The sequence below is a fragment of the Alosa sapidissima genome, chromosome 1 (assembly GCF_018492685.1).
Source record: "Alosa sapidissima isolate fAloSap1 chromosome 1, fAloSap1.pri, whole genome shotgun sequence".
NCBI classification, from domain to species: Eukaryota; Metazoa; Chordata; class Actinopteri; order Clupeiformes; family Clupeidae; genus Alosa; species Alosa sapidissima.
In genome coordinates, this window is record NC_055957.1 from 19,125,411 (window position 1) to 19,134,636 (window position 9,226).

At 43.0% G+C, this 9,226-nt stretch overlaps 1 long non-coding RNA gene across 1 annotated transcript; it reads right to left on the bottom strand.

Annotated features, from left to right (window-relative positions):
- Positions 1-7,324: 7,324 nt before the first annotated feature.
- On the bottom strand, positions 7,325-8,919 carry LOC121724229. Its single transcript, XR_006035167.1, has 3 exons — positions 8,843-8,919; positions 8,367-8,428; positions 7,325-7,364 (listed from the first exon to the last, which is right to left on the bottom strand). It is a non-coding gene; the product is annotated as an uncharacterized LOC121724229 (long non-coding RNA).
- Between the last annotated feature and the right edge of the window lie 307 nt (positions 8,920-9,226).

Sequence of the window (9,226 nt, forward strand, 5' to 3'; positions counted from 1 at the left end):
AACAGCTGCCACTCACGCTGAATGGCTGAAGTGCCTGTGAGTCAGGGTGCTTTGTGTGCATGTGCGCATGCTGTGCTTCAGAGGTCACACACAGAGACAGCATGTGCCTACAGTTAAGGCTTAACAAACAACAAAAGAAAACAAAAAACAGCTACTGTATTCTACACATGGGTATGTGTGCATGGTGTGTGTGTGTGTGTGCATGAGTGTGTGTGTGTGCTTTAAACAAATTGTGCTCCAGTTTTAGGCAGTACACATGAACAACCCATTTCATTTCTCATTCTCACTCTTTTCTCGTATTGTTTCTCTCTTTATCTTTCACTCTTTCTGTCAGCCCATACTTCCCCTCTTCCTTGTATCCACTCCTCCTGTCTCTTTCATTCATCGTCTCATCTCTTCTCATTCACACCCTCTATGATCAGATCTGAGTTCCTTGAATGTCTGCTGCCCCTCCCTTCTTTATTCTCTCCCTCTCCTCCTTCTCTCATCCTCTCTTTCTTTCCTCCTGTATATCACCCTCTCCATCATGTCCTCTTTCCCCTCTTCTCTCCCTCCTTTCTCCTCCCTACTTCCAAGCATACCTGTCAACACTCCCGTTTTTCCTGGGTTTCTCCCGTATTTCAAGGTCATCTCCCAGCACCCTCCCGTTTTGTTATTTCTCCCGGAAAACTCCCGTAATTTGCATGGCCATCAAACTTAATTTTAAAATCATTGATCCATTCAGGTTGCCAGATTGTGTATGAAATACACCCTACACAAACACGATCACTTAGTTTCAATTTCAACCGTTTTGTCATAGGCTAAAACCTGGCAACCCAAAACCCAAATAAGGAAGCGGGTGCCGACTGCGCAGCCTGAGTCTCGTCGTGAGCAAGCGGGCTAGATGAATGGCCTACTCCAGAACTAGCTGTTGTGAAATTGTTGGGAATTTAATTGATTAACACATCACATTAACTGTTATTGAGTGTTGTTGATACACTGAACTTGTGCCCTCGGAACCAAATCTGACAGCAAGCATACTTGGATACTGGCATGCGTAAGGTAATGGTAAGGTAAAAGCAACGACCGAAATGCAGTGTTGAAACACGTGTATGAAACGTATTAAATATGCAAACACAGATCCGGTATAAACACTGATAAACACTAACCCCCCCCCCTGAAAAAAACTCTCCCGTTTTTGGAAAGCTAAATGTTGACAGGTATGCTTCCAAGCTCCCTAACCATATTCCTCTTCTCCTCCTCAGTGTTCAGTGAAGTCTCTCCATCCTTATTGTTCTATCCTGTCCTCTCCTCTCTCCCCTGCCCTCCTCTCTCCTCTCCGCCAGTGCTCCTGTTGGAGTCTAATCTGGCGCTGCATTCATCCCAGCAGACTGACTGCCCACTTTTGTTTCAGTGCACCATCTCAAATCCCCCAAAAGGAAAGGCTAAGAGGGAGAAGCAGGAGGGAAGAGAGAGAGAAGGGGTGACAGAGAGAAATTAAACTGAAGATAGATGGAGAGAAAGGGAATAGAGGGATGTGCAAAAGAGAGGGAGAGAGAGAGTCATGCACACTGTCCCCTCTCTCTATGTGCCCTAAACCTGCCACAATCGATTGCCATATCAGCGAGAGAAAACGTGCCAAGCCTCTTAGCAGAGAGACACACACACACACAGCAACACACTCACTCTCTCTCACACACACACACACACATGGATGTGGCACACAGTAAAATCGTGGAGGCAAGCCAAGGCGCAATACCCAATTCATATATTTTACTCATAAGAGTATGAATGTGCAGTGACTAAAAATAGGCTGCATTTATTTCCCTCGCCCTCTCTCTCACTCTCTCTCAGCTCAGATTCATTCAGTCAGGACCCTTCCCTCCACAGGAGGGAGATGTGACTATTGTGCATGAGATTGTTATTTTTCCATGAGCCTTTTTCTTTTTTGAGTTCATTATTTTTTGAGGTCTTTATTTTTGGCTTTGTCATTAACTGTTTCTATTTTGGGGACTGGGGTGAGGAGGGGCTTATTTATAATGTATCAATGTGTGTTATTTGTGGGGGGTGGGAGCTGGTGCAGACACGGGCATTGCCACATGAATAATACATGCTAAGATGTGTTCACTGCGCAAAACGTGAGAAATGAGGGGAGGGCTGTTTGCACACACATAAACACACACAATCTTTATTTTGGTAGTTTCTCTCTCCCTGTAGTCCTAGCACAGTTACATGACAAGGATAGGAGAGATGGGCTTTCCTCAGCTGTGTGGAATAAAGTGTAAACAAACACACAGAAGGACATACTGTATGCATACAAAAATAAAAGCCAGTTGTGCACCAATGGGGTTTGGTGTCATGTCAAACAGATGAAAATACTGGATCTGCATAGGCCGTCTAGTGACTTGAGGGATTATAGGATGTGATGGACAAAATGGGAGACAAAGTCTTTTGTATCTCATTTTTTAGTTTCTTTTTTGTGACATTAGTCTGACTCTGCACCGTATAGTGTGTGCATGTGCATGTGTATGAAAGTGAAGTGATGGCTGCATTTGTGGAAAAGGGCATTTGCTAAGCTTGACTAATTTTGACATCAAAGACAGCAAAAGACTCTGATGTGAATTATTCTTCCAGCCACAGTGAAGGTCAAATCATTATCTGGTGCAAGTATAAGAAAAATAGATTGTTTAAGTCAGGTTATTAGAGAGAGAGAGAGAGAGTTTGTGCATGTCAGTGTTTCTCATGTTCAAGCTCCAAATCTATACACTCAACTTGTGTTGTTGTTAACACATCTCTGTGTCCAAATAGGAACAACACAGTTTGTGTTGTGTTTCTTTTTTTATTTTGCTACACAATATGTTTTGAAAATAACACAACTTGCGTTGAATACAACACAACTTGTTTTTTTTGTTTTTCTTTAACACATCTCTGCGTCCAGATATAGGGACAACACATTTGTTTTAAAAGTGTACAGTGTTTGCATGTTTGGGTGTATTTAACATATTCTGTGTAAATATATACAGTATATTCTGTATATATATATGTAAGTTTGTGTGTGCACATGTGCGAGTGCACATGCTTCTTTTTATGCATATGTGGCCATATTAAATGTGTTAGTTTGGTTGAGTTCTGCCAGAAGTGTCTTTGTAAACTGCACGCAAACTTTGTACCACAGATGGCTAGCTGCTCTAACATACTGCATCGCCATGGAGACCTCACACTATTAAGTGGCTCACACTGAAACTGGGAGTTGGAACGTCAGACTGAGAGGACACTAACTGGAAATGCCTTCTCACCTCCTCACACACACTAGACACTCATACAGACACATCCTTATTCTTTTACATAAAAATATAAACAATATTCAGACTCAGACTCTGATATTCAGACTTTTATATTCTCACTTATACAAACATACCCACAATACTCTCACACAAATGAACACTATACATACACTATAGGTGTATCAAGACACACAGACAAACAAACCCTTCACAGCAATTCACAAAAAACATTTACAGATTTGCATACCATTAGACAGACATTCACACACACACACCTACTGGCACATTTATACACAGACACAACTTGCACAACTTTCTGCTTGCATTCTCTTCAAACTTAATCACACACACAAACATACACACACATGCATCTCTGATGACACACAGTGTCACCCAAAGGACACCTTTTTCTCACCTTTAGGCACCACCCACCATGTTCAATTAAGAGTGTATGTGGAGCAGCTGTAGGCCTGTCGGACTGCTGAGCCCTGGCATCCGTGGGTCAGGCCTCTTCCTCTCGTTCCTCTGCTATCGGGCTTTCCCTGCCCGATGGGGGAGCCAGAAAGGGAAAATTGATTTTTTTTTTCTTGGTATTTTTCCCCTTAGGAAGCCTTTAACCTTTTTTAGTCCATGCAGCTTTTTTACCGTGAAATTGCAAAAAGCCGGCAGATCAAATATTTAAGCCGTGGCATAGGGTTGTCCAGTTGGCGCTCAATCTATGACCAGCGGAATACAGTTTAATAAAACCTCAAAGGGTCTACCAAGGCATGTACTTTTACACTCATAGACCATTATACACACTCACTCTCTCTATTTCTCTCTCTCTCTCTCCTCACGCACACACTCACACAGATGTGTGTCCACTCATGCATAATTTATGTAAATTCAACTCTTCACATATATCCATTACCTATGCATTCTCCAATCACCCTAATTCTTACCAACTGAGACACCCTGTGACCCCACTCCACCATTTCACAGGCCTAATTCCTGAAAGAGGGGGCATCATGAGACCTCCTCAGGCTTTTTCATTAAGCAGGCTGGGACTATTTATTTGCTCAGAGAGCTGCAGTGGACCCACGCCTTCTTTGAGCTTGGTACACATATATCAAAATGGACTCCATCCCCACTTCACATGACCCCAGCAGTTTCCCTTTTCTAACCACTCCCTGTCTCCCTTAACCCCCCCCCCCCCCCCCCCCCACACACACACACACACACACACACACCCCCTCCCCTACTCTGTCCTTGGCTTGATGGGAAGAAATGGTCAGGGGCCTGCCTGTGTGTTTGTCCCCAGTGATCCTCTGAGCTGGATCAAACATGGTCTCCATCTCTGAGCCCTATTGGTGGCTGGGGCATCTGGTTTGTTCCTCTTACATGAAAAGGGCAGAACGTTGCACGATGAACACATCTGGGAACAGGGTGCATACAGATGGACACAACCGCCTCAGGAAAGGCCACATGTGTGGTTATGGAGGTGGAATGTGATAAGAAGCACTCTGTGATAGCTTACGCACTGACAAAGCACCTTGTGGAAACAAATACAATTCAATTGCATGTACTGTATGTAGCATCATAACATCAATATAAGCTCAAGGCACTTTAACAGAGCATTATTTAAACTTGATACAACACACAATATTACAACAAACAATGCATATGTCACCAGGGCCATAATACATCCGTGTAGAAGGATACTGAAAGTCAGAAAAGGGGTTCATGGCTCAAGATGCTAGAGGAGTTCTTTAAGTAGAAGTATTTGTGTATCCTTATTGTGTGTGTGCCTATGCTGTGTGTCTGATTGTGATGTGATGCATGTGTGTGTGTGTAGTGTGTGTCAGAGCACTACACAGGATGAAATCCATCTCTCACACGAGATCATGACCTATTTTGTCCCTTTCAAGTAAAATTCTGCTGTTGGATTTTCATATGGGATGGATTTTTCAAACCTGAACTAGCCGACTCCCATGAAAATATGCAATACATAACCCCCCCCCCCCCCAATTTTGCACATATCTATAACATTAGTTATTTCTTGCTTCTTGTGCAAACCCGAAAAACAGTCTACTCCAGTCTACTCCGTAGTTTGTGGGAGCTCCACAAGTCCTGTTCTCCCACTCCTGCACGTCTGCTCTGCCTGCTCCCACACTCTGCAGTCGAAATGAGTCCTATGTCATGCTATTCTGTGCCGAGTCTCATGGGTCCCATGGTACTCCAACAGGCTGCATATGTCAGTAGTGTGTGTGTGTGTGACTTATAGCCCAGGTCTGCAGGGAACTCTGTAGTCTGAGCTAATGGAAAATCGGTGTCATTATGAGATCAATGCCTAAGAACACACTTGAGCCGTCTCTGCTGTGACCAGGCGGGACACATTACGCCGGACACCGAGGAGTGATGAGTCCCTCTAAGAGACAGAGGGGAAAAGAGCGACAGAAAGAGGAGTAGAGAGAGAGAGAGATGGCAAAAGATAACATACGGAGGAGAGGATCCGCAAGTGAGTGACAGAAAGAATCTGTGTCCGAGGGTTCATATGCACACATCACACAGACAGATAAACAAAGAGATTAAAGCTGAGACAAAGGAGACAAAACCACAGAGTGAATCATAGAGCTGCAGAGTAGTGGGAGAGATCGTTTTTCCCCCCCCCGAGAGATTACAGAGCCGCTCTCCTCTCACCACGTTTGGTGCGTTATGGCTCATCAATGGTAATTCATTTTCCACCTTAATCTCCACCAGCAAGTGTGAGATCATGTGGCGGAGGCGTGCTAAAAACAGACGTCAGACCCAGATAGCAAAATGTATTTGGCCCGGATCCACCTTCAGATCTGGGCCGGATCCGCAAAACGGACCCGGGCCGGTGTCTTTTGGCACAACGGGCCAATACCGTTCCGCATCCGTTTTCATGATCTGGCCCAGCTCTGGGACGGCTCTGAACCGGATGTGTTTTTTATTTGGCGGATCCGGGCCAAATGTGCAAATTATCGTCATGATCTGGGGCAGATCCAGACCAGATAAGTGTTCGATAGTGGCGATTGTGGCCCTTATTTGGGCCAAATGTGCACTTTATCATAATGATCTGGGCCAGATCCGGACCAGATGAGTATTCGATAGTGGCGATTGCGGCCCTTATTTGGGCCAAATGCGGACCAGCTCATTTTACGTCTGGCACCCATTTGTACTATATAGTCAATGTCACTAACAAATCAAGGAGTTACAGTATTTGTTCAGAATGTCAAGCTTTAAAAAGTTAACATTGTCAAATGTATAAAGGATTACTAATAAAGCTTTTTAAACAGTAACATCCAATACCCCTAGTTGAACTCAGTAGCCTGATCATGTATATTGAGTGTTAAATTATCAACATCTTGGAATAAATTATCTTAAAATCAAAACCTTGTACTAATGTATTTCAGAAAAGAAGCACAAATTCAAAATTTTACTTACTTTATTAAATTTCATTTATCACACACACTTTCCCTCTCAATTTATTACACACACATATTATGTAGCATGCACTGGGTGGTGGGTGGATCTTGTCCTTACTGCCCCTGTTGAGACAAGAAAGGCAATCAGCACACATGACAATCCTTGGCTAATGCTTCCTGTACAAAAATGACATTACTCAACATTATCAAGATAGTTAATGATTTGAGTTGAATTTGAGAATGAATGATTTGTGATGCAGTGTGTAATTCTTCCACTAGATTGGAAATGTAAAAATCTTGTTTGAGAAAGATGACATGTCTTAGTCTTGGAACAACAAAATTTGAAAAATGTGAAAATGGAGGGTACAAATTAGAAGACAAAGTGGAATGTCTATTTCTATCCCTGTTCAAACAATTTTTGACAGTTATCTTTGATTATGAGTGCACCACCGGGGACTCGAATTTTCAAATGACGATTGTCCGTCATACGAACGAGAATTTTAATCCTGATAACACCTTTATGTAATATATTTTGGTTTTTGAGTTTTAAATGTCAGAAACATAGGCTAAACAGTGCTACAAGACTCACACTTACCTTACTGAAAGGCAGGATTGCAGACAGGGCACGCCAAATTCACGCCAGTCACGCCACCTCAACGCCTCGGTCCTGGGGCTGAAGAGACGGAGGAAGAGACGGAGGAGGAGGGAGAAGGCATGATTCATTTGATACTTGGATACCCGTCTAACAATATAAAATCATTATTTTAAAATACAAACACGTATCTCACAACATAGATAGCTCGCCAACATCCCAATTCGTTCCATTGGCAGACGTAATAAAAAGTTTTACAATGATCGAACTTGTCTTAAAGATGGCGCCTATGATTTCAGTTGCCGGAACTCTAATCCCTGATAACACCTTTATGTACCGGTAATATATTTTGGTTTTTGAGTTTTAAATATCAGAAACATAACTGTTACAAGACTTACTTACCTTACTTAAAGGCAGGATTGCAGACAGTACACGCCGAATTCACGCCACCTCAACGCCTCGGTCCTGGAGCTGAAGAGACGGGGGAGGAGGAAGAAGGCATGATTCATTTGCTACTTGGATACCCGTCTAACAGTATAAAATCATTATTTTAACATACAAACACGTATGTCACTACATAGATAACTCGCCAACATCCCAATTCGTTCCATTGTTAGGGACCTGAAACCGGTCTACGGCTCTGTAAATTTTCATGGTGGATTATGTCGAATAAGTCGACTAATCGCTGCAGCACTACAAAGAATCTGTCACTGTTTATGTATAACTAGATTGTAACTCTGTAAAGTGTGTTTTCCATTGCTGCTGCTTCAGTTTTCTCAACCACGATTACCACGAGTTTGAAAATGCTCCCTCCCGCTATGTAGTCAAGATGGCGCATGCTGAGGGCGAAAGATTCTAGAGTGAAGCACGTATCCAGCGTTCCACATTCAGCTTTTAGAGAGACCGTTATCTTTGATTACGAGTGCACCACCAGGGATTCGAATTTCCAAATGACGATTGTCCGTCGTACAAACGAGAATTTAAATCCCTGATAACACCTTTATGTAATATATTTTGGTTTTTGAGTTTTAAATGTCAGAAACATAGGCTAAACAGTGCTACAAGACTTAACACTTACCTTACTGAAAGGGAGGATTGCAGACAGGGCACGCCAGTCACGCCACCTGAACGCCTCGGTCCTGGGGCTGAAGAGACGGGGGGCGGAGGGAGAAGGCATGATTCATTTGATACTTGGATACACGCCTAACTGTATAAAATCATTATTTTAACATACAAACACGTATCTCACTACATAGTCTCAATTATTTTCTGGCTTACAGAGGATGCGGTAGCGGTTAAGGAATCATGCTAGCATGCTAGCCTGGAAATTGTGGGTTAAAATCTCAACTAAGTTGCTCTAAGGGAGACTAGCCCTGAAGTAACAAGTAAATTGACCAAATTAAGTCGCTTCGGATAAAAAGCGTTGCCCCAAAAGCTAACGTTAGCTAATTGTCCAAGACCAGTTTAAAGTAGGGTAAACGTCAAAAGGAGCCATTAACATTATATGAAAGCAAAAATAATGTATTTCATTCTAATATAGTTGAAGCAAATAGGCTTACCTGAAACAAATCAAACAAACTTTTCTTTTCACTAGCTCTCGTGTTCACCAACCGCCTCCGTTAATGTCTAACTCAGCTCTGGCGGCGGTAAGGCAGTCGACGAAACCGTAGAACTGAAAATTCGCACTTCCGTTTCACAACGGCTGGCCGTATCAGTTGTGACTGTGCTTCCCGCCCCCTGGTGTTTGATCCGGGTCAATGTCTCCATCACGACAGTAAAACAGAGGTGACAGTTACACGGATTTGCCAGTTTGAAGGTGGAGTCTGTCCGAAGTCTACTGCTATCTGGGGAGGCACGGGGTCCATGTTTGGGCCTTTCCCCATCATGTTTCAGCACATGCTAACTAGGAACACATACGTGTTCATTGAATCAATTGTAAAATC